The sequence below is a fragment of the Nylanderia fulva genome, unplaced genomic scaffold (genome assembly GCF_048542155.1).
Source record: "Nylanderia fulva isolate GAGA-0341 unplaced genomic scaffold, ASM4854215v1 Scaffold34, whole genome shotgun sequence".
NCBI lineage: Eukaryota > Metazoa > Arthropoda > Insecta > Hymenoptera > Formicidae > Nylanderia > Nylanderia fulva.
In genome coordinates, this window is record NW_028190411.1 from 2,030,912 (window position 1) to 2,058,087 (window position 27,176).

Sequence of the window (27,176 nt, forward strand, 5' to 3'; positions counted from 1 at the left end):
CGCGAATTAAAAATTTACGCGCGGATCCTCGATATCATATATTAGTCACCCGACTTGAGATATAGCAAGTGCGTGAGTAATTCAAGTAGCGACACCTCGCGCGTCACGGATTCAATTTCCGTGTCGCGGAAGATTCTGACGTCACGTCGCGCGATGTGACGTCTTCTCGCGGATACGTCACGACGGGCAAAAATTGATGTGCAAAAAAAATGCGTCTTCTTGGAATCGCGGTTCCGAAAACCTGTCTCTCTCTCTTATTTCGTGCAAGTGACTCATCCGAGGGGTTGCCTATCGCGTGTGGATAATTGAGCACATGTTGGCGGCCCCCTCCGATGCACGTTTATCTTCACAGCTCGAAGTTTCAGGTGCGAGCGCACACGTGTCCGTGTTGCACACAGGGTCAATATTTGATATAAATAGATGATACGTCGATATATCCGAGATCGTGCTATTGCGAGCATGATAGGGTAAGGTGCGCGAGAAAAAGATGCCACTAGGTTGAATTCGGCGAGTCGATCAATAGCGCTATAATGTTTGATATGTCAATTTTTGTGGACAAAATTATTCTAATTTTTCCCTTCAATTAATCATCAAGTTAGAGAATTTTTATATTTTAGAATTATTTAGCAATCTTAAAACAATCAAAATATTAGAGAAAGTTGGTTCAAAATTTCTACAAATTTTTAATTAAAATTAAATTACATTTTCATTAATATTAAAATTAAAGATTAATAAATCAGAGAGAAGAAAGACTAAATTTTTAATTAAAGAAAGAAATGATTCTTATACATTACGTCGATATACAATATTTGAGATCGTGCAAGAAAAAATGTTTCATACATTAATTTTATGTAGAAAAAAATATAACTCTTTTCTTCGCGATTAAATTAATAATCTAGGTATTAAACTTAATAAGGAATTTTCATATTTCAGAATTAAATGAGCAACCTTAAAACCCTCAAAATATTAAAGGAATAAGGCTAGTACAAAATTTCTCCAAAATTTTAATTAAAACTTTTAATTTACAGTTAATACGATTAAAGCGTAATACGAGAGAGAAAGCGAGAAAGGAAGGACTGAATTTTTGATTAAAGACAGATATGATTTTTTTACATTCCCTGGAACGGAAGCTGCAATTTAAACGATCCCTCTCTCCGAATGAGCCGGTGCATTCATGCATTCCGGATGTGTCGCTCATTTATGCACGGCACAATCGGGCAAAGTGCCGTCCCGAAATTCATCTCTCGCGCCCGCACATATATCGCGATTAATTATTACGCGCTCGTTAACGCGCGAATCATATCTGGCTCGATGCGACACGATGTACGACGCGAGGCGACCGAGATAAGCTTTCGGTATCATTCGTCGACGGCGATAAGGGGCCGCATTCCAGGCATCAGTTCTTGTACACGGCGCCCGATCGTCGTGTCAACAATTTCGCGCTCCGTCCGTCCCGGATATAAATATCGCGTAAGGAAAAAAAAGAGCAGAAAAAAAAATAAAACCGCGATAACGCGGCGGTCGTTCTTCCCTTTCCCACTTATGGTACGTTCACCCGGTGGCGCGTTATCGCGATCGTTTTCGACAGAGAGATCTCGTCCCTTCGTACGTTCCTTCACACCGCGGTGCCATGGCGATGTGGATCGACCTGAACCGGGCGTGTGACCCGTGCAAGGCATGCTGGGTATGTCTGGCTCGGCGGCTCGGAGTTTCCATTCTTTGCAGGTAAATCTTCACGTGGTTCCGCGACCAAGAGAGAGAGAGAGAGAGAGAGAGAGAGAGGTGCACGGAGAGAATTTTCTGTCAAAATTTACCCTGGAAATCATGGTAATCGTGCGACAATATAAGAGTTTCTCTGATTAATATTTAACACAATAGTATATTGTGTATCAAGTGCGGAAAGTTGTCAATCCGCACATGATACACACGATATTACAAGTGCAGAGCACGGTGCGGGAATAGCCGCGTTCAAAGTCATTGTCCACGGCTGAAGCCGTGGGCAATGTATTGCCCACGGCTTTAGCCGTGGACAATGACTTTGAACGCGACTCAGCTGTAGGCAATGGCTTTGAACACGGCTTATTTACTCATCGCTAGATAGCGGCGTGGGAAATCGGCCGTTTTCCGCGCAGAAAACACGCACACAAAGTGCCACTTTGTCTGCACGTGTAATACAAAAAATATTAATATGTACGTAGTACAATTTACTATATACATAGTAAATTTTACTAAGAGTTTACTATGTACGTAGTAAATTTTACTATGTACATATTATAATTTTTATTGTGGTGAATATTAATCAGAGAAACTCTTATAAGATTCTTCCAATACCATATTGTCGCACGATTACCATTATTTTCAGGGTAACTTCTAAGAGAAAATTCTTATTGTGTAGATAATTAGAGTCCTAAATAATCAGAGAAGCGCAATTGACGTCTCGCTGATTGGCTGACCGCCTGTTGGGCAACGATCTCATGCAAATCATGATCCAAAACATATGATTCTAAGCAATTCTAAGCAGCAATGTAGAATACAACATACAATAATACCTATACATTATTGCTGAATTAGAAAATATTGCTCCATTTTTCTATTCGATGTGATATTTTAGGTCAGGACTCCCGTGCACGGGCCCAATCATGGGGAGCCATGACCATGGGAAGCGTGGAGGGGATACCGATTGCGCTTCTCTGATTATTTAAGACTCTATAGATAATAATTAGCCATGTCATATGTTTGATGATAACGAAAAAAAAAGATATCCGGACACGCCCCTTTTCCTCGCCAATCTGTGTCACAGATTGTGAATTCAGCGTAATATCGACGAGTAATTTTCTGGAGAAACGCAAATACCTCGTGTTTTATCTTCGCTCACATATTAATTAAAGAAATTATAGAAGGATTAAATTTAATATTGATTAAAGCTTTATTAAAAAAAAAATTGCAGGAGCCTTTTGAGTGTGGAAGCATTTATCAAGTAATTTAACTGTTTTAATATTTGCTCGCTGCATAATTTTGCGAGAAATATGACGTAATAGATGTACATCAAGTACGTATCGTTAAATTTGATTAATTACACTGTTCGACAAAAAATTAACCGCAACGAGACTAGTCGTTTGTCACAGTTTTTTGGACGCTGAAATGAATCTAGTTTCCAAATTATTCCATCACGTCATAATTTTGATAAATTTTTAATTAAAGTTGCAAAAAAGGGCTTTTTTATCAACTTTGTTATATTATAACTACAATATGTGACGTGCTAGAGAAGTTTTAAACAAAATATATTGTTAGGTCTTTCAACCTTCAAAAGGAATTTTTGATGTCGGTTATGATCAATAAGATATCAGGTAACAAACGTCATTAGACGTCAAAATTATGTCATTTCGATGTTTAATGATGCTGTAACTTAGATCATTGACGATTTGCTAAATAAGTGTTTTATTACGTTTATTTAATTTTAAAGAATTTTTAAGTCACTGAATACGAATCCAGTGTCAAAATTGTCAAATTTAAAATGTCAAATTCCAACTTTATATGACGGATTTATATAAAAAAAGAATTTTTTAAATTTTGACATCTCCCAAATTGAGTATTATTTGAATTTATATTCAATGACCTAAAAAATCCTTAAAAGCTATTTAGTAAATCAATGACCTAATTGTAAGGCACATCAAAAACTCCTTTTAATGGTTAAAAGTCCTCCAACACAACACTTTATTTTGATTGCGATGAAACTTTTCTAGCCCGTCACATATTATAGTTATAATAATATGACAAAAATATAAAAATATCCCTTTTTGCAACTCTAATTAAATAATTTCTCAAAATTGTCACTTCTAAAAACGATTATATCGAACAAAGTCATTTGTTCTCAAACAGATTTTACGAAGAAGAGTCATACATTCGTTCCCAAGTTTGTGATGATGTCCGGATTAGATATGAATATCTCGTCCGCGTTTAAAGCGACCGCGGTGGCTTGATAGATCCGCGATGTTTGCGGTCGTGATAAATTTTCTCGCATTAGTGGCTTTAATTAAAGTGTCCGCGAGCAGGACGCAGTTTCGTGGCGTTGCCAGTAATATTCCTTGATCCGCTAATATCTTCTCGCAGATTAAGCGAGATTATTTAAAAGAACGCACACATAGACACACGCATACCTTATACATACACATCCTGCGGACCCTGCTTTTTCATTCCACTTCCGTTCCTTTCCTCGGAGGATATTAACAATCCCGCCGCAAATCTGCCGCGAGACAAAAGGCGAATTGTTTTCCCGATTTTATATCCGCCTCTTTTTATCCTCAAATCCTCATCCCAAATAGACTCAGGCGACCGGAAGAGCCTCCTTTGCTTGGCGACCGACTGAAGGGACGATCTCGTAAATTCGAAATTCCGTTTCTAAACTCGGGGCCTTTCGACCAGATCCACTAGCCTCCTTTGGACGACCACGAAGGTCTGATATTAAACGGAACTGTTTACGCGAGGAAACGCGAAACACTTCCTACAAAGCGGTCTCTCGAGTTACTTCACGTGTTCCAGTTTACTTGTGCGCTACACGAGCAAACGGGAATGTTTAATAACACAAAAATGAAACTTGTAATAAGTCGAAGGAGGAGTCTCTCTCTTTTTCCATCCCTGGAGAAGATGAAAATCTCGCGTCATCCATTTGTGTACATTAGAAAATTGCAGGAAGTCGATCTCTCTCGCGTATCGATCGAGCCTTGACGGGTCCTCAAATCAACCATAAAACGATTAAAGGACACTCCAATATTGAATTAAAGTCCATCGAAATCGAAAATCGTTAAAATACTGGGGCACTTTAAATTGCACATGTCACAATTATCCCGGTCCATTTTCCAATTTACCTACCTGAAACTCGTAATGACTCGTGTTCACTGGACACTTGAAACTCGTAATGACTCGTGTTCACTGCGGGAGATGAATAGACGAATTTGTCACGCGGATCGTCCGTCAAAGCTTTGCGGTAGGAATGAATAATTCCTGTAGTTGGCAAAATTTCAGGTGCCCGACTGTATATATAATAAATACCCAAACTTTCGGCCTCTTTAAGATTATCTAACGATCGAGAGCCACTCGACGCCACTACGCTTATCAGGGTACGTTATAAACTTGAGACAGAACCCGATGGGGACCCGTCATCCTGGCGGCGAAGCCACTCGAAACGAGAAGAGATACGCGGCACGTTAAGGAAATCTCAAACGTCGTCCTGATTTATCGATAAAACATCTGTTTGCGCGCCCTTTTCTTTTTATTGCTCGAAGAAAATAATACGTGCTTTTCCACTATTAAAATACATATAGAAACAAAGCGCGAACTTATCGATTTTATGTTAAAAAAAAAGATTAAAATACATATAGGGAAACAAAGCGCGAACTTACCGATTTTATGTTAAAAAAAAACACGTTGAGAAAATCCTAAACGCCGTCCTATTTTATCGATAAAACATCTTTTTCGCGCACCCTTTTTTTTTATTGCTCGAAGAAAATAATACGTGCTTTTCCACTATTAAAATACATATAAAAATAAAGCGCGAACCTGCCGATTTTATGTTAAAGCATTTTATTTTAATTGAAAAAATGTCTAGAGAAGTATTTATTATAAGAGTGCAAAAAAATGTGTTAGGATCCCCTAAAGGCTACATATAAAAACAAAACGCGAACTTACCGATTTTATGTTAAAAAAAGCACGTTGAGAAAATCTTAAACGCCGTCCTATTTTATCGATAAAACATCTTTTTCGCGCACTCTTTTCTTTTTATTGCTCGAAGAAAATAATACGTGCTTTTCCACTATTAAAATACATATAAAAATAAAGCGCGAACCTGCCGATTTTATGTTAAAGCATTTTATTTTAATTGAAAAAATGTCTAGAGAAGTATTTATTATAAGAGTGCAAAAAAATGTGTTAGGATCCCCTAAAGGCTACATATAGAAACAAAGCGCGAACTTACCGATTTTATGTTAAAAAAAGCACGTTGAGAAAATCTTAAATGCCGTCCTATTTTATCAATAAAACATCTTTTTCGCGCACCCTTTTCTTTTTATTGCTCGAAGAAAATAATACCCGCTTTTCCACTATTAAAATACATAAAGAAACAAAGCGCGAACTTACCGATTTTATGTTAAAAAAAGCACGTTGAGAAAATCCTAAACGCCGTCCTATTTTATCGATAAAACATCTTTTTGCGCACCCTTTTCTTTTTCTTGCTCGAAGAAACTAATACGTGCTTTTCCACTATTAAAATACATATAAAAATAAAGCGCGAACCTGCCGATTTTATGTTAAAGCATTTTATTTTAATTGAAAAATTGTCTAGAGAAGTATTTATTATAAGAGTGCGAAAAAATGTGTTAGGATCCTCTAAAGACTCAAAGATTCCGTGACTTCTGGGCGACGATTCCCGTCTGAACACGAATCTGGTTTCACTCGAGAAGGCCGCCATTGTCCTGGTTCGGCCATAAAGTACCCGGTCGGATCTCGTAACTCGAGTCTCGGGGTGTGTGCTCCGAAATTTCTGGAGTAGGGGGTTAAAGTTTTCGCCTCTCTCGGCGACGTCAACAAAGCGGGCTCTCCCGAGAATCGATGCTTCGTAGAAAGGGCGATCTTCTAGCGGTCCGTAAGAAAGTGACGTCACGCAAAAGCTCTCACCTTCGAGGAGTCGATCTTCGCCGCTTTATTGCGCTGCATTTTCGTGGGTTCGACGACCGAACCCCACGAAAGATTAGGTGGGTAAACACGGTGTAGATATAGGTAGAGGGGATATAGATAGAGAGAAGGCGAGTTAATCTCCTTGGCGAACGTATGACGAATACGCTACCGACGGTCAACAGACAATTTGACAATGTCTATAGAACCGATCGATATGATTGAGTCACGTATTGACCGAGTCGTCGTTCTGATTTCGATCAAATATTCGGCTTAAGAGATTGTTTACGGCTCTTGCTTCGGAAGGCCTGTCGGTAATTGTAATGTAAATTGGAATATTTCATGCGTTCACAGTTGACAAATTTCTGTTAAATTTAACAGATATCACGTGTCCCAAACTCTCCACAGAAATTTTTAATTTAACATAGTATGGATATAGTGTGTTAATATTTTAACACAAAATATAAATGCAAAACTTCAAATAATTTCAAATAAATTTTGTGTAAAATTAACATACTTTTAATGTAAAAATTACCAAAAAAGATGTTAATTTTAGATATTATCCATCCCACTTATAAAATGGAAGGTCAACATTTTTTTCTGTAAATTTTCTCAGCTAAATCTTGTCACTAATAAAACACAGAACATATTTATTATGTAAAATTGAAAAGAGATGCGCAATATGGTTTTTTTTCAGGTATTTTAATAATTAAACATTCAATTAACATAACAGCAATATGTTAAATATTTAACACAAAAATTTTAAAGGGGACCGTTTTTAACAAGAAAACACAAATTTGTCTACTGTGTTCGCCAGATAAAAACAATAATTTAAGACCGCAACATATACAATAACGGATTATCGAGAACGAATTAAATTTAGATCTAAGGGACAAGAGAACACAATTTTATATACTATTTATTCACGCGAATTTACATACTTTAGCGACAGCATTGTTGAATATTTTTTTAACGCTCCGATGCGGCAAAAATGATGAATAACCATTTTAAATTCTGCGATAATACAAACCTTAGAGTCTGTTATATTTTTATTTGCATATTGTTTGCACGGATGTTTATTATCATCAAAAATCGACTGAACAGCTGAGGAGATTCCATGTAATTTTTCTTCTGAAAAAAAAACAATGCATGCGATGTGGCTAACCAGAATGGTCCGAAAGAATAATAGAGGATGTCTGGGCCGAATTTCATCATCTGCGGGCCATACTTTTCAGTTTTATGCAAACCACATTGCTCCAACATGCAAACGTATGGCTTTCGTAGAGATTGGAGAAGGGCCAAGAGAGAAGGTTCAAAGAGAAGAAAATGAGCATGATAATGTGACCGAAGCGTGAAAGAACAGACTCTCTTGCTCTATATCTCTGACATGGATAGTGATAAAACAAGCCGAACGAAAGAATGGCCTGCCCGGCAGGTCGTTTAATAAACGTCAATGTGCGAACGATGAGGGAAAACATCCGCATCTTTCGCTTCTCGTTATTTTCTTGTTGTTGTTGTTGTTGTTTTCTTCCTTCGGCGAAAATATTACCAGCTATTCTTCCAATCTTTCCGTATAAGCGCGAATTTGTTCTGCAAATCGAGATATATATCTTTTTTAAGAAAATCAGCTGGCAAAGAACTTCGCCATTTCCGGGATTCGCTTCTCTCCTTCACGGATGCTTTAACTAAATTGCAATTAATCTTAATAAAAATGTAAGAAGCGATAGTTTTTTTTTTGCGAAAAATAAGCTCGAAAAACAGATTATATACGTTATTTTTCGCCGAATTTCCAGTAACCTTTATATTAATAATCTACGATTTAGATTCACGGGGATGCTTTAATTAAATTGCGATCGATCTTAATAAAAATGTAAAAGAATCTATTTTTTTTATAAGAAATCGACAAGAAATAAGCCTTCAAGAAACAGAAACGCTTTTTTTTTTTTTTAAGAGAATCAGCTGGCAAAGAACTTTGCCATTTCCGGGATACATCTTAGAATTCGCTCCTTTCCTTTTCACGGATGCTTTAACTAAATTGCAATTAATCTTAATATAAAAATGTAAGAAGCGATAATTTTTTTTTGCAAAAATTAAGCTCGAAAAACAGATATTATACGTTATTTTTCGCCGAATTTTCAGTAATCTTTATATTAATAATCTGCGATTTAGATTCACGGGGATGCTTTAATTAAATTGCAATCGATCTTAATAAAAATGTAAAAAAATCTATTTTTTTAATAAGAAATAAGCTTGCGAGAAACAGAAATGCAGATAATAAACATTATTTCTCGTCGAATTTCCAGCAAGTTTGACTTTAATCAATTAATAATTTGAATATCTCGCATGAACTAATATTGAATATTAAAAGTTATGAATTAATTTGCGCAACAAGTGACATTTCGCGATATTTCCGCCAAATAGAAACTACATTCATATTGATATGCTAGATATGCGAAATGCATTGTTTATCAATACTGATTAATCGGTCAAACGATTTCCGAAACATCGACCCCTCAGGGTCAGGACCGGATATATTATTGACCTTCGATTATGCTTTCTCTTTCCATCTCAATTTCATTATTATCGAATCACTCTATCTAAAGAATTACATAATTCAATGTAATAACGCGGCATGAATTTAATCGAACGCCTTCGCGCGCTTTTTATCCAAGCGAATTGCTATTCGAGGACGTGACTCTCGAAGCAGCGAGAGAGAGAGAGAGAGAGAGAGAGAGAGAGAGATTCAATGGGCGACTTTAACACAATCGATAAATATTTCCGCACGATGGATAGCTAATCCGCGAATAATGAGAGAGTTGCGCAATGATCGAGGGCGGATACTCGCATTCTGTCTCATTTGACGCGGCGCACACATCCCTACAATCGAACAAAGCCAGGCCTCCCACTCTCTCCTTCGTCGTCGGGGAACAATAAAATTGCAGATGCAAAATCTGCACACAATATCAAGGTGTCTAGCGCGATACACCATCCTGCATTCTCGATATGCTCGTCGAGTGGCCCACATCTCCCACTCGCGGCTCCGATCGGCACAAGTGCGACGCACTTAAGCGTGTATTATGTATGTATTAATTTTGCACAAAATTTATTTTGTGTAAAATAATTTGTATTTTTAATTTAATAATTATAATATATATACATGTTTTAATATTTTAATAATTTACATTTATATTTTGCATTTATTTTGTATTAAAATATTAACGCAATATTCGTGTATGTACATGTAATGGTTGAAAAATTTGTGTTAACTTTAACAGATATCGGCCAAACGGTCCGGAGAAATTTTTGTGTTAATTTAACTTAAATCGAGACACGAATATTGCGTTAATATTTTAATACAAAATATAAATGTAAATTATTAAAATATTAAAACATGTATATATATTATAATTATTAAATTAAAAATACAAATTATTTTACACAAAATAAATTTTGTGCAAAATTAATACATAGTTTTAATATAAGAATTAACTAAAAATATGTTAATTTAGATTATTCCCACTTAAATTATAAAATAAAAAAGTCAACATTTTTTTTCTGTAAATTTGAACAGATGAATCTTGTTACTAATAAAACAGGGAACATATTTATTTGTAAAATTAAAAACAGATGCACATTGTGTTATTTTTACATCTTTTCTCTCAGTTGTTTAACATTTAAGTTTAATTAACACAACAGCAACATGTTAAATTTACACGTGAATGTGTTGAATATTTAACACAACAATTTTAATTGTCTTTAACAAGAAAATTTCCTACGAATTTTCCTGTGTACGACTCTCCATTGAAATGTTACATTTAATATCATATGCACAAGGTGTCTTATTTTAAGTAACTAGCATTGCTATTTGCGTAATCTTTTTCTCGTAATATTTGACGTAAAAAATTGTAAGAGAATAGTCGAAAAATAAATGATTTACGAGATATTTTATGCTTTATTCTGAACATATTTTGATGAAACACATTTTGAGAAAAAAATACGAAATATCTTGTAATATATTTATTTTTCGATAATCTTACCTTAATAATTTTCTACATAGAATCTAATGAGATAAACCAACTGATCTCAGAAAAACAAACTCTTGTAATTAAAAAAATGCAATCTGCAATGTGCAACTTGAAAAAAAATAATATTTTTAATAACGATGACCTTGCAATCTCAAAAATATCCTAGGATGAAATTATGCTCGCGAAAAGACATTGACCTGACTTCGAAATCCTACAATTTTTGTGTAGTAGGCTGTATTTGTTTGGTATCGATCTTTAAAACTTGAGAATTTGACATTTCGTTCAGACGGGACTATTTAAACAAGTTTCGCGCACAATTGCAACAACAACTTGCTACACTTACAATCTAGCAATGACTTTGACAAGTGTCATTGACACTTGAGAGGCGTATAAAATTTCAGACGAGTAACGCGATCCGGAGTGTACAAATACAGCTATATATAATAGAAGCGATTCTTAATCAAATAACAAGTTAAAAGCGCGTATACATACATCGGATCTCGGGGATCGATAAATTGCCATCGTGTTTTGCCATATTACTCAGGAGAAGAGAGACGTCTCTGGAATTCATTCAGGAGAAGCACAAGGTCGGATTGATAATCGTGAGAAAGGCGAAAACGATCGTTCGTCGGATCAGCTGAGAGTCGAAATACTATATTCTCGAACGAGATATCGCGGTGCGAACGCTAATGTTTGCGTGAGAATAAATGCGTGCACTGTTACGTGCGGTAACCCATCATATGTTAGATATTTGATTTTATGATTTCCGTTCAACTATCATAAACCTTTTTTTCTCTTTTTCCTTTTTATTATCTGCAATCCATGAACCATTAGGTTCGCGCCATATATTTTTTTGTATTACACGTGCAGGCAAAGTGGCACTTTGTGTGCGTGTTTTCTGTGCGGAAAGCGGCCGATTTCCCACGCCGCCATCTAGCGGCGACGCGGTGAGTGAATAAGCCGCGTTCAAAGCCATTGCCTACGGCTGAGCCGCGTTCAAAGTCATTGCCCACGGCTAAAACCGTGGGCAATATATTGCCCACGGCTAATCGTGACCAATTGTCAACTTTCCGCACTTGATACACAATATACTATTCTTCCTACTACCCTTTTTGCAATTTTATAACTTTACCCTTCCTTCTAAAAACCCGCTCCAATCATAATTTCAAAATTCCTTGAATTTCTCTGTTGAAAATTATTTAACCTTCGAGGAAAGATACCTTTCTTGAGAATCAAGTCAGTCTTCTGTCGTAGCTCAAGCTACTAAAAACTTCCTCTGGTTCAAATAAAGTCTTCTAAACGAACAATTACTTATATTCATTTCATTTACGTCGCGTCTCGCACGTAACAGCACGCGCACGTGTGTGCGTGTCGCACGTACACTTTTGAACACTCGCGCGAGGTGGAAACGGAGGGGGGGGGGTGGTGCGAGGGGGAGGGGGTGAGCGCGAGAGACTTCAATGCTGGGACCACGTGATCTCGTCGTCGAAGAGGAGTCTCGGACACAGGGGAGCGAAGCGAAGAGAGAAAGAAATCAGAACCACCTTCGTGAGTCGGTGGAGGCAAAAGAGAAGGCTAAAAGGAATGAAAGAAAGAGCGAGACGGAGGGAGAAAAAAGGTCCAAATTTGTGAGTGGACGGGGACAGACACTCGGCCGAGGATGCCATCGAGACAAACAGAAAGAAAGAGAGAGAGAGAGACCGGAGAAGCAGGAATGCAGACCGGATGAGGAAGGTCGGAGAAGAAGAGAGATGGAGAACGGGAAGGGAGCCGAAAATGGGAAAGAAACGGAGCAGACGAGGTAAGAGGGATGGAAGATCGTAAGGTGGGACCGAAACGGAGGATTCGAATGGCCACGAGATGGAAGGAGACACTCGCGCTTGAACCGGTGAACACACCGGAGTCGTGGAGGGATAGAAGAGCGAGTGGAGGGAGAAGAAGGCAGGAACGCGCAGCTGGAAGGTAAAACGTCGAGGAGGGAGATGGTGAAGAGATGAAAGAGGGGTTGCAGGTTTGAGAAAGAGAGGGAAGGACAGAGAAGGAGAGGCTAAGTCCCCCCCGAACAGGTAGAAGAGAGAGAAAGAGAAACACAAACGAAGAAGGGGGCACCGACTTTCCGGGGGTAAAGCGAAGCCAACAAACCCACGTCAGTTCGAAGTCGGAGGGACGCCCGCGTTCCTCGGTCCCGCTCCGTCTCAGGAAAAAAAAGAACCAAGTGCGAAGGGGGTTCACATCGCAATTAAGAAAAACCAACTCTCATCATAGATCTGTTTTTCTCCAAAGCAGTGCGTGTTTTCAAATTCGAGGCGCGAATACTCCCGAATTAACACAACGTGATCCAATAGATGATATATAGGAAGGTGCTTAAATGGGGATCGTTCAATTGGCTATTATCGTTAATCGAGCGTTCATTATCTCGTTGGAGGGTTGAAGTGGAGCGCGAAAATCGAGGCTGTTAACGGGGAGCGATATATCGGGAATATCTGTCCGCGCGAGCGACAGGGTTACCAAAACCGGTACGAGAGCGTTGGAGAACGCGATATAGCGCGCCGTCGCCGACTCCTCCTTCGTCGCATGCAGCCTTCGGAAGGTGCATACACCTCCTCCGTTGAGTCGTCGGTCGTCCGTCCGTCGCGTGACCGACCGCTCTTCATACCTGTGTGCGCGTGTATGTGTGTGTGTGTGTGGTGGCCCCTTTGGTGTGCAGGTGGAATGTGCCACCGGATAATTCGCTGACGCGTGGATCCAGCGAGGAGATAAGGTCGAGGTGCAGGTAGAGTGATTCACCGGGAACTAGACGAGAGGTGAATAGGAAAAAAAGGAGACGACGAATCCCGAGGAACTCGGGACACGTGGTGAACCGCGATCGAGGGAAATCTTCAGGAAAAGGTCGTGGAGGAACGAAGACTGGATTCTCCGCGGACGAGTGTGGGCGTACGACTTCCAATGGATGTTGGAGCCTGTCGGTGAACAAAAATTCCGAGAAGAATTCGCGTCTCAGTCTCTGTCCTGCAGAGAAGAGGCGTAAATATTTAATGACGTCGCGGTATGAGGCGACGGGGTGTGGTGAGAGAATCGTGTGCGGAATGTAGAGGAGCCTCGCGAAGGTCGAATCAGGAGCAAAAGTGCGGAACACGCGGATCGAAGTTGAATGAGGTAGGGCGTAGAAACCCTGAGGAGGAGAGCGAGAAGAGAGAAATATTAAGTAGCGGGAAGAAGGAAGAGGAGATTTGGAAGGTCTCTGCGAGCAGGAAGACGACAGGTTGGGAGATAATGAAGAGTGCTTAAGAAGGCGCCGAGGTCGAGAGAGTGAGAGAGAGAGAGAAAACGGAAGGTTGGTCTCTCTCGCATTTGAGATTCCTCGGTCGTGTAAGATCGTGAGCTTCGTCGCGCGAGCATCGTCCATGAGGTCTGAGCGAAGGACGAGTCGTTGAGAGAGGGTCACGCCATGAGAATCCTCAAATCGCTATACTGGTAGGTTTTTCCAGCGACGAGATGCGCGTCTTGATTAAGAGGATTCTAAGCTAACCCATAAAATATCGAAGTGTCCGTCCTGTTTTATCGACAAAATGTGAGATTGGGTAAACTAAATCTATTTATTGGCTATACGGATTGTTTTTTAATCTGAAATTAGAACGCTTCGCCCTTTGTTAATGTTAATACTTTAATTTGTACAAGAAAAAGATTGATCAATCTGTATAGTTTCATATATCTTTTGATTACAGAATTATGAATACTTGGAATTTATAATTTTGTAACAAAGATATGTGAGACTATACAGATTGATCGATCTTTTTCCTGTACAAATTAAAGTATTAATATTAACACAGGGCGAAGCGTTTTTATTTCAGGTAAAAAACATTTTTCCTCAATGGTAAAAAACATTTTGTATAGCCAATAAATAGATTTATAGTTTATCTAACCTCATTTTCGATCACATGTCGATAAAACAGGATGGAAATCACAGATTTCTCTCAGAAGAATGCTTAGGATCACCTTAAGAACGGTCATAAATAATTTGCGAAGACAATCGCGCCGATGGTTTATTTGCGATGTAAAAACGAGTCTGTAAAAAAAAAAAAAAGATTTTATTCTATTAAGGAATTTGCCAACTGTAATTAATGTTTTTCTTGAAAAAGAAATTTTGTTTTTTTAAATTTTACTACGGACTGGTAAATTCGAAGTCACGTTTTGTAACGTGAAACAATAAAATAAAAGGGCTTTTACCACCTGGAGGGGCCTTTTATCCCAAAAATGCGACTACATAAAACGTTGAATTCTTTCAAAACCATGAAAAATATTTTTCAACTTTCACATATTTTCTGATACGAGATCGAAAATAGATGGTTTCAACCTGTCACGATTATTTTTTTTGTGACTGATGCATGCGTCTGACATAGATATATCGATGGAGATGGGTGAAAAATCTAGAGAAATATGTATTTCGAAATTGTGTAAAGATCCATTTTCAGGAATTCCAAATCATTTTCGATTCGCACGAAGAAATTGCGATTTTTTTATCTCATCACTATATATTATTTCATCGTTGCTTCGCTTAATTATAGAACGCTTATTCTTCGCATTTAAATAGGAGCAGTTATCTTAATAAAATTATATAGATGATCATCTAGATAAAATTTTGACGTCATCTTACCTTATATAGATAGCAAAAATATGTATTACGTGCATCTTAGAAAAAAATGTTATCTTCACTAAATTATCTAGAATAATATTCAGATAATTTGATTTAGAGTTGTAACACATAAAAATACTCAAGTAATAGAATTTAAACAATAATCGGTAAAATCTTACAAATAAAATATGAATACATTTTCTTCGACAATTTACATTTTTTTAAAAATATTATTACCTGGAAATGCTCTAGATGAATCGCTACATATAATTTTATCTTTTACCTAGACATATTTAAAACAAAATGATCTTTATAATAAATTTACATATCTTCATCTAACTAATTAAAAAATCACCTCAACACAACACTGAGAATAGGAGGCACCTGAAAAAATACCGGTTGAAAAACATAATGGATAATCTTGACGAGGGAAAATCCGTCCTTTCAATTTCACGAAACGTGCCGTCTGAAGTTTTACGGCCTTCGTCTTTTCTAAAGCACCTTGCGACCGTAAACCTTCTTGCTAACCGCTCGCACATTCCATGAGAGTACGTGATACACGATTGACGACACGATTTCGATACGCTCGTGCACATCCGGACGCATCGCGCGTGAAATAACGACAGGTGATAAATTTCGAAAAAAACGAAAAAAAAAAAAATCTTGAATACTTTCCGGCCTCGGGGGAAAGACTATTTAATTATTTTACATTAGACTATCTAAATAATCGTAAATCTCATCTTCCATTATTATTCACAATTTCGTTTAGCGCCTGCGCGCACGTTCGGAATGTCGTAATTCTAAATATTGATACTCGGCGTTATTAGCGCGCAACGACAGATTGTATTGTTCGCGGTCGCTTATATCAGCGACAATCGCGGGTGTGTTTGAAACACGAGGCACCTTTCCCGATATCGCACCGCAATATTCGGCAAACTCGAGCTCGCTATTCTCGAACGGCGTTTCGTATCTGCAATTATAATATTTAAATAATTCATTGAAAAGGCGCGCTGAAAACGAGATTTATTGAATTCGAATAAATATTTATCTCAATACTGCCTAATCAATCATTTATTTCAAACTAATAATATTGATTTGATATGTGAAAAGTATTTATTTGATATAAGAAAATCCTTTCAAAACAGAGAGATATTTATTTGTTTCAAATAAATGATTTATTAGGCAGTACTGAAATCAATATTGATTAATTTTGTAATTTTTTCTCAGTGCACTTAATAGCCCCATTTCATACTTGAATTTTTTATATTTGTATATATACAGAGTATATCTAACTTTGTTTCTTATGTGAACAAAAATTAAGTTTTTATTTTTCTTCTCAAATTTCAGAGAAATTAAAAAAATGAAACTTGGTGGATATTTTCCATTAATATAAAGGATATTTATTATATAAATATCCATTATATTAATATAATGATATTCTATTATTATTTTGACAATTTTTCGACAAAGAATCATCCGCTAAAATTTTTCGCACTTATTTAGATACACCTTGTCTAGATATTAGATGCAAAATAAGAATAATTTTAATGCACCTGACATATCTATGTCTGGCTGTGTGTGTGTGTTGTGTGTGTGTTGTATGTGTGTGTGTGTTGTGTGTGTTGTGTGTGTGTGTGTTGTGTGTGTGTTGTGTGTGTGTTGTGTGTGTTGTGTGTGTGTGTTGTGTGTGTGTGTGTGTGTGTGTGTTGTGTGTGTGTGTGTGTTGTGTGTGTGTGTGTTGTGTGTGTGTTGTGTGTGTGTGTTGTGTGTGTGTCGTGTGTGTGTGTGTGTGTGTTACCAGTTTTTTTTCATACCTGAACTTATAACATTTCCCACTAAAGAATTTGAATTTCTAATTACTTGCGAAGAAAAATATACGTGCAGTTGTTCTCGCCCAACTTTGCGTGCGCCTTCCAATTTTCAAGACAAACAAAACAATTTTTTTCTTGTCCAGCACAGAACGAATTACGCTCCGGTAGCTAAAAAGAAGTGTATGAAAGCCTTGTATTTTTAGCGCTCTTAATTAAAGATACTTGTTCGAGGGCCAGGGATGTATATTCGTGCCAGGGTATTCCGTAGGGAGTGAGAGTTAATATCTAACGCGATGTAGATATTATGTATTAAAGGTCTCTCTCTCTTTCCCTCGTGAGATATATCGCTGCTCGATTAATTTAATAGCAGCCCGCTTGTTATCAAGCGCCACTTAGCGCTCAGAGAGTACACTCGGAAGAGATCTCAGTAATAACTATGCGTTATTACCATAGTCCGAGGACATAAATACCGTAAAAGTGCCTATCGGGAGCCAATAATTAGCGCCAACTTATGCGCGGAATCGCGCTTTACAAGAGGGACTTGGAATTTTTGCATTTCTCGCCTTGCTTCAAATCTAATATATCTTTCGAATTATCCTCGTTACATATATTAGATTGTATTTTACACGACAGATATTCGCGCGTTTTTATAATTATTTACTGACATTTTTCCGAATTTTGAAAGAAAAAACATGTGCCTTGCATTTATTTTTGCTCCAAATTTGAAGTCCTCGTGAAAGTGATTTTGCAAATGAAATTTTGGAATTATTGTTGTGTATATTTGTTTATACGACAGGTATTTGTGTATTTTTAATGGCAATATAGTTCGCGCGATTGAAAATTAATTATTTACTATTCGAATTTTTAAGGAAGAAAAAAATGTGCATTTATTTTTGCTCCAAATTTTAAAAGTTTTTTTTTTATAATGTCGAATTATCCTCGTTACATATATTAAATTGTTTATACACCAGATATTCGTGCGTTTTTAATGGCAATAAAGTCCGTGCAATTGACAATGAATTATTTAAGTACTATCCGAATTTTTAGAGAAAATAAAAGTGCTTTTTTTTTGCTCCAAATTGTAATTCTCCACGAGAGTTATTTTTTTAATGAAATTCGGAACAAGCATGTAAATATAATACATGGCCGCGTATATATGTATTTATAAACCCGCGTAAAGTGGAATGTTATAGTCGTATATGGTTAAAGTTGTATAAAATCACGCTGGGGAATATCTCTCTGTGCTCTCTCAACTCTGGGAACATCAAACGTGAATTCTCACATGAAGCTTGAAACAAGGGGAGATCACGTGTTTCCGTTCTTGACTGCAGCCCTGCTCACCTGCCTGCCCGCCTCCACAAAGTATCGTTAAACCAGGGCCGGATATGTCGAGTTGCACACAGTATTACAGCACAGTAGACAAATTTGTGTTTTCTTATTAAAAACGGCCCCCATTAACACATTCATGTATTAATTTAACATATTACTGTCCTGTTACTTGAACTTAAATGTTAAATTATTAAAACAACTGGAAAAAATGTAAAAATAATATATATATATATATAACATATATACATATATAGAGAAAATATGTAATATTACATAAAAATATATATATGTAAAATGACATAAATAATAAGTGTAAAATTTTAGACGCTAAATAAGGAAAATGTATATCTCTTCATTATTTGTCGTGTAATTTTACATTTACTATCTATGTAATTTTATTACATATTTTTTTAAATGTAAAATTACATATCTTTTTTACAGTGTACATGTTACATATATCAAACATATCTATCAAAAAATATATATAATATGTATTATATTATAAATATATAATAATATTAGTATTTAATATAACATATATACATATATAGAGAAAATATGTAATGTTACATAAAAATATATATATGTAAAATCTATTTATGTAATTTTATTACATATTTTTTAAATGTAAAATTACATATCTTTTTTACAGTGTACATGTCACATATATCAAACATATCTATCAAAAAATATATATAATATATAATAATATTAGTATTTAACATAACATATATACATATATAGAAAAAATATATAATTAATATTACATAAAAATAACACAATGTGCATCTATTTTTACACAATAAATATGTTCTGCTTTATTAGCGACAAGATTTACTTGCTAAAATTTACAGAAAAAAATGTTGATTTTCTATTTTATAAATGGGGATGATAAAATTTAAAATTAACATATTTTTGATTAATTTTTACATACAATTATGTTAATTTTACACAAAATTTATTTTAAATTATTTGAAGTTTTGCATTTATTTTGTGTTCAAATATTAACACAATATTTGCGTCCTTATTTAACATATCCATTTAATGTTAAATTAACACAAAAATTTCTGTGGACCGTTTGGGAGATACGATATATCTGTTAAAAAGAGAAATTTTTCAACTGTGAGGAGATAATCCGAAACACGCATCTTTCCCGGTTCTTTGTACAGAATAGTCTCTTATTTATGTTCTTTTTCATTTTACACGTAACAAATATATTTATTCAATTCGTGCAATTTCGTATGAAATAAAAGACAAATATTTCGAGTAAAAAATTCAATGGATTGTTTTTTCAACGCGAGTAATATTGAATGTTTATTTTCTTTTTTTTCACTATTGGTACAATAATTCTAATAAAAGTATATATACACATAAGTGAATTTATACAATATATGTATATGTCGGATGAATCCACTTTAATTTAATCTTCGTCTATACAGCAGCTTAAAGCTCTACTGGCTTTAATCTAGGCTATAGTTGCAAGCTGTAATTGAATAGCACATCCGTGACAAGTTTACGTAACAAGCTTTACGCATTTTTATATAAAAGTTTATATAACAAGATTTATATTATTCTAGTCGCGCAAATATACGCGCTTTATTGTAACAAATTGTTTCTCATTCTTTCGCGTTTATAAAATATGACGTATCGATAAACTCTCTTGTATAGGACGCAACAAGAAACATATAGTGATGCTTATTGTGCGCACTGAAAAAAAATGTATTGCATTCGAGTATTTATTTCAATACTGCCAAATAAATTATTTATTTGAAACTATAATAATATTGATTTGATGTGAAAATTATTTACTTGACGTAACTAAGAAAATTCCTTTCCAAACAAATAAATATTTCTTTCGGGTAAATTATTTATTAGGCAGCATTGAAATAAATATTTATATATAATATAAATATATATATTTTATATATAAATATATATATATATATATGTATATATAAATATATATATATATATATGTATATATATTAATTTAATAATTTTTTTCAGTGTGTAAAAATAAAAATATCTTGTCAGCGGAAATTTTGCGCGAAATGTCAAAAATTTCGTCGGAATTAAAGTGCGCGAAATATGCTTGATACATCTATATATCTTCCGATTGTGTAAGTCTCGGTTATATAATCTCGATTTGCGCATTTCGCACGCGATTACACGAATAATTGTTCGAACCTTGAGCTCGGTCCCCTTTTCCCTCTTCCCATCTTTCATTAAATACGGGCGGTTACGCTCGTTAATTTAACGAAATTTGATTTCCGCGGTCGTAATTCTATGGATACAGAAATAAACTGCGCCTCTATCTGATGACAATAAACAGCGCGAGGGATCGATATTTTTTTTGTTCTTTTCGCGCGCGCGACCTTAAGACTCGCGACGTTTAATTATCGATTTTATCGAAAAAAAAATAACTATGAATATTCCCGATATTTCATTGTCGTTTTTTTGTTATTTGTTTCTTTCCGCGCGATCTCGATTTTCGATACGTCATTGCAACTGTGCAACGTGATAATCCACATTGTATCTTCGATCTATCATCGATAAATTAGTCGGATTTGAATCATCTCGCTAACGTAATAATAACAATAATAATAATAATAATAATAACGTTGCACGATGCAGTGGTGCATTATTAAAAAAAAGGAAAGTGCAGTTTCTGCTGAGTAAGAGCCCAATCGGTGAGAAAACGGATGATACGATAAAATGGTAGACATGAATGGAGAAATTAATTGAGAAAGCAAGAGAGTGACCTTTCGCAGGCGTCACGATTTTGTATAATATTTGAAGATATGCGGTGCTGATACGTTCATTATTAGACGGCTCGCATTCCTTCTGTATTTCGTCAGGATATACTTTCACTCTACAGACAGAGTGTATCTAGACTGAAAAAAAATTTTACTTGACTAAACCTTTCAATTAAATTACTACTTTGTTAATTGAACATACGTTTTGTTAGATTTAATATGTTACATTTAATTTAAATATTTTTATTAAAATATTTAATATTTAATAAATAATTAAAATATTTAATAAAATAAATTAAAATATTTTATATTTAATAAAAATTGTTGTATTGAAATATTTAATAAAAATATTTAAACAAACAAAATGCTTACAAAACGTATATTTGAATACTAATATATGTTCAATTAACAAAATAATATTTAGTTGAAAGGTATAGTCAAGTTAACACATTTTTTTTCAGTGTAAATAAGTGCGAAAAATTTTAGGAGATGATTCTTTGTCGAAAATTAAGGGAGGTTTCTTATATAAACAAAAATTAAGTTTTTATTTGTTTTCTCAAATTTCAGATAAATAAAAAAAAATGAAACTTGGTAGATATTTTCCACTGATGAAAAGGATATTTATTAATATTTTTTGATTTTCCTGTATCGTTATAAGAATGAAATTGGCAACCTCTATTTAATTTTTGGTATATGTTTATATGAGAAATCCCCCTTAATTTTCCACAAAGAATCATCTTCTACAATTTTTCGCACTTATTTAGGTACATCCTGTATATATTTAACCCAGCAAATTTTTTGGCTGCAATTACTGTAAATTGTCAGCGTCGTCGTAGAAAGCATGAAAGCAATTTAAAATTCCTGCACGTTATTTTACATAAAAGATAAAAAGGAAAGAGAGAGAGAGAGAGAACGAAGGCTTTTAAGCGTTAAAGAACTGCGCATACGCACATTTGAGGAAAAAAACATCTTTCTTCCGAAGTATTGAAAAAAGGACAAAGGCAGATCTTTCAAATTTGTAGTTCGCCAAACTCGAAAAATTCGAGAAAACTTTTTAATCAAATCTTTTTCTCTCGAGAGAATTCTCTTTCTCTTTTTAAAATAAAAGTTTGAAACCGATGGCGAAAGTATGCATTTTACAATTTTTTTTTTCTAAAATTATATATTATTATTTTCGCAAGCATCTCATATCATGAAAATGACGCGACAGCTTTTGTGACTTAATTTAGCTTTCAGTTAACTCACACGCGGTAAAAGCCCGGACAGGTCGGATAATTATCGTTATCATCAATTTACTTCACATAGCCGATCGTCATCGCCATAAATGCCGTGATATTTTCATCCCTTTGAAGCTCCGAAGCGCTCGATAATTTCGCCAGAAATATTTCGCACGAAACCGGCGACGATTCGCATTTTATTGTCATGTATCCTCGCAGAGAACCAAATAGAATTTTTTTTTATTGTCCCGGACGAGGGAGAGAGGATTATCGGGATCCCTCGGTCCGGAATTAAAGGAATTCTTGGAGTTTTGGAAAGTTTTTCTTCCAACTAAGAGCCTTAGTTCGGAGACTGTCCAGACCTGCTCGCCGTCTGCTTTCTTGAAAATGCGTTCTCGCTTCGATGGAGTCTTCCCTTTAAAAGGGACTCCTCCTCTCGACGGGTCTACAATAAATGCGGTTTGGTGCTTTCGGTTTAGAAACCGGCTGACCTGCTCACGTTTTCCGTTTTACGGACTCCACGTGGAACGAATGCACGCGGCCCGACGTTGACGATCGATTTAGCAATGGAAAGTATATTTTATATTTGTGTATTATATTATATTTTATATATATATATATATATATATAATATATATTAATAAAATTATATAATAATATATATATAATATATATTATATAATATATATAATATAATATATATATTATATATATCTATATATATATATATATATATATATATAGGTATATATTATATATATATAATATATATAATATAATATATATATATATATAATATATATATATATATATATATATATAATACACAATCCGCGGTGATTTCTTACACGTGGAGAGCGAGAGAAAAAAACGTGACCTTTTTCCTCCGGCGAAATCCGGCCGGACGTCGCAAAAATTAGGTCCCTCTCATTGAGATATTTAATTCCTGCTGTAAATACGTTAAAGAACCGTGACAGGCGGAAGGTAGAATAAAAAAAAAAGGGAGAGATCGTTTCCTTAATTCAGCCAGAGATTGAATTTTTCTACCCTGTTGAAGCTTATATAAAATAATTGTGCGCAAGAAATACGAGAGGGTGAAATATAAGTTTTACACAGAGAAAAACACGGTAATTGAATAAAAAGTATTATTCCACACGCTCGAAAAATTTGTGTTCTATTTAACAGATGTCCCAAACGGTCCACAGAAATTTTTGTGTTAATTTGACATAATGCGGATATGTTAATTTAAAGTACATTTTGTATGAAATTAACATGTTAATTTTAGATTTTATCCATCCCCACTTATAAAATGGAAGATCAACATTTTATTCTGTAAATTTTCTCAGCTAAATCTTGTCGCTAATGAAACACAGAACATATTTATTGTGTAAAATTAAAAAGAGATACGCATTGTGTTCTTTTTCAGGTATTTTAATAATTTAACATTCAAGTTCAATTAACACAACAGCAATATATTTTAAATTAACACATAAATGTGTTAAATATTTAACACAAAAATTTTAAAGGAAACCGCAAATTTTCCTACTGCGTAGAATTCTAGATCAATGATACACAGTTGAAAAATTTCTATTAAATTTAACAGACATCACATGTCCCAAACGGTCCACAGAAATTTTGGTGTTAATTTAACATAATATGAATATGTTAAATGGAGATACAAATATTGTGTTAATATTTGAACACAAAATAAATGCAAAACTTCAAATAATTTAAAATAAATTTTGTGTAAAATTAACAAAAAATATGCTCATTTTAGATTTTATCATCCCCACCTATATAATAAAATAGCAAATTAATATTTTTCCTGTAAATTTTAACAGAAAAATCTTGTTACTAACAAAACAGAACGTATTTACCTATTATGTAAAATTAAAAATAGATACACACTGTGTTATTTTTACATTGTTTCGGTTATTTTAATTTAACATTTAGGTTCAATTAACAGAACAATAATATGTTAAATTAGCACATGAATGTGTTAAATATTGAACACAAAAATTTTCACGGGGACCGTTTTTAACAAGAAAACAAATTTTTCTACTGTGTAGATTATTTGGCGCAATATGTCCTTCTAATTTATTTAAACGATGTGTTGACGGAAAAAGAAATCAAAATTGCGAGACAGATAGGGGGTTGATTCGTGAAGTGGAGAAAAATGGAGCTCATTTTTTATTTATATATTATAGATAATCGCGGAAGAAGAATTTGTGGGATCTCGTTAAACGTGTTTCCGAAGGAATGCGAGGGAAAGAAAGCGCCGTGGCGTCACCAAATGACACCCCAAATGTTATATACGAATATATATTGGATCGCATAGTGTACCCTCGTATTTCCTACATATCGCTTTTGTTCGCGATCTCCATTGTCTCCTTCTTTATCGTCCGTTTGAATACCTTGCACGCGTATTTGCGTACAAGGACCAACGAGTGTAATGGCGTTCCTGTGTTGAATGCTCCAGAGTCCCGGTGTAACCAGATCTGCGAAAAGGTCTATTGGTCCCCTATACGGATGTATATATAGTATATATGTATACGTGACCGGTCTTTGTCACGCAAATCTAATTTATCCTCCGCACTTTGTGATATATTATGAAACAGAAGCGCGCATACGTGGGAGAGTGGAAACTATTGGATGCGATATGGATTTTTTTATCTGAATATGGGATAATTATTTTTTTTTAGATTAATTAGAATTTATATATTTAGAAATTTATTAAGATATTCAATAATTTTAATTTTAATTTTAATTAATATTTTATGTAGAATAGTAATTTTTTTATACGTGGAATACTCCCTCGAATGCGATATGATGAATTAATATATTTATGTTGGAAAATTATTTTTCCAATAATTTTAGTTTATATTATATTGATTTTTGGATTTAAATTTATATTATTAATAATATAATTTAGGAAAAAAATAAATTTTTAAAAGTTAATAGAAAATTAAAATTTCTTTAACATGTTTTCAAAACATAAACTTAAATTCAAGATCATTAACTTATTTTAATAGTAATTTATTAGAAATGTAAATATTAAATATAAAAGTTATTTTTAAATATTTTAAATTTATTTATAAGAATAACCTTTAAAATATTTATTTAAAAATTAATGAATCTCAAATTTTTATTAGAAACGATTAGAAGGTAATAAGATAAAATAAAGAAAGAAAATTCAAAATAAATATTGATTTAAAGGATAAAATAATAATGAATTAAATTTTATAGAAGTCGAATTGAAAAAAAACGCTAATTTTTAGGTTTATTTTTAGTTCGAATTTTTCACGGACCGTTATTATGTATTTTTGCGACATTTTAATGCATTGTCGCAGCCGATGCAGAATATTGAACGCGTATAGACATTTATTTAAAATAACAGAACACTTCATATGTATATATAAGTGTATATTTTTATCACATATATATGTGTTTTTCATGTATGTGCGCTTCTCGCTATTTGATTCATCTATTTATCGGAAAAAAACATGTGCACTGACATTTCGTTCGGTTTACGTCAACCAAGATTTCTGAACCCATAAATCAGAACGGATATTAAATTCTCGATTTTTACAATTAAAATAAATACGTTCTTAATCGATTATATGACATATATTTTTATTTAGAGCAAACTTAATGTCGAATTTTGACGCAGATTGCATTTTGACAGTTAATAGCTGCAAATTTAGCCATTTTGTCATTCCCTCGTTCGACTGATATAATACAATGCAAACAGTTTTGGCAAAATTCAAATACGCTTTATTATACCATTCAAGCTCGCGTATGATGAATTTTCATGAAGCAGTATGTAGCACGTTAATAATATTGCTGTTGTACGAAGGTATTTTGCACTGTTGATTGACATTTGCATTCAGATGTGATTTAGCGAACGCCATATATATGTATATATACATATCTAAAGCGCGGTCACACTTTTACATCGCGATAGATTTTGCTATTCAATTTGCCAATTACAATAAAATAAAAATACATCTTCTATTTCGGAGCGACCGAGAGGAAAAATGACGACATTCACCGCGCGAGATTTATTTATTGCGGCATTTTTACGCGACGTGCAGTAGCTACTTTTGTCTGTCGGGGGTAACTTTATAACGGAAGAGAAACGTCGCGATCCCTCTTCGGGTATGATAAAACGACGACTGACAGCAGGTAATACATATATTTTAGGTTTATCGTATCGAAAGTTTCTTTCCGGTCCGCATATCCCGCTGACTTTTCGCGTACGATCCAAGTACGACCGGGCGGAGATTCGTTTGAAACATCATATATAACATGCACTATCGAGAGTCATGTGATATATAGAGCGGCTGAATTTATTTCCACGTGAGCGCCGTTCACGTTCTATGAAATCTAAAAATACGAAAGGTGGGAATATTGCAGGTATTGCCGCGAGGTAGATTACAAATATTTATCGTATATATATATATATATATATATATTTGCAATATATATTTGCAAAGTAAAATAAACGAAAAAAAATATTTTGCAAAGCAAGGAAAAAAAATAATTTTTTTCGTTTATCTAAAAGGCTCTTAAAGTTAAATGTTTGCAAAGTAAAATAAACGAAAAAAAATATTTTGCAAAGCAAGGAAAAAAAAATAATTTTTTTCGTTTATCTAAAAGGCTCTTAAAATTAGATGTTGATATTAATCATGTAACTTTGATTGCATTACTCATTTTTATTTCTCACTCTGGTACCCTCA

At 34.5% G+C, this 27,176-nt stretch overlaps 1 protein-coding gene and 1 long non-coding RNA gene across 3 annotated transcripts in view; both read left to right on the forward strand.

Moving 5' to 3' along the window:
• The window catches only part of LOC114937477 (uncharacterized), a 98,503-nt gene that overhangs the window by 50,026 nt on the left and 21,301 nt on the right, over window positions 1-27,176 (forward strand). The gene's annotated exons all lie outside the window — the stretch shown is intronic.
• Window positions 1,410-2,894, forward strand: LOC146722269 (uncharacterized). The gene is made up of 2 exons (XR_014925251.1): window positions 1,410-1,725; window positions 2,612-2,894. It is a non-coding gene; the product is annotated as an uncharacterized LOC146722269 (long non-coding RNA).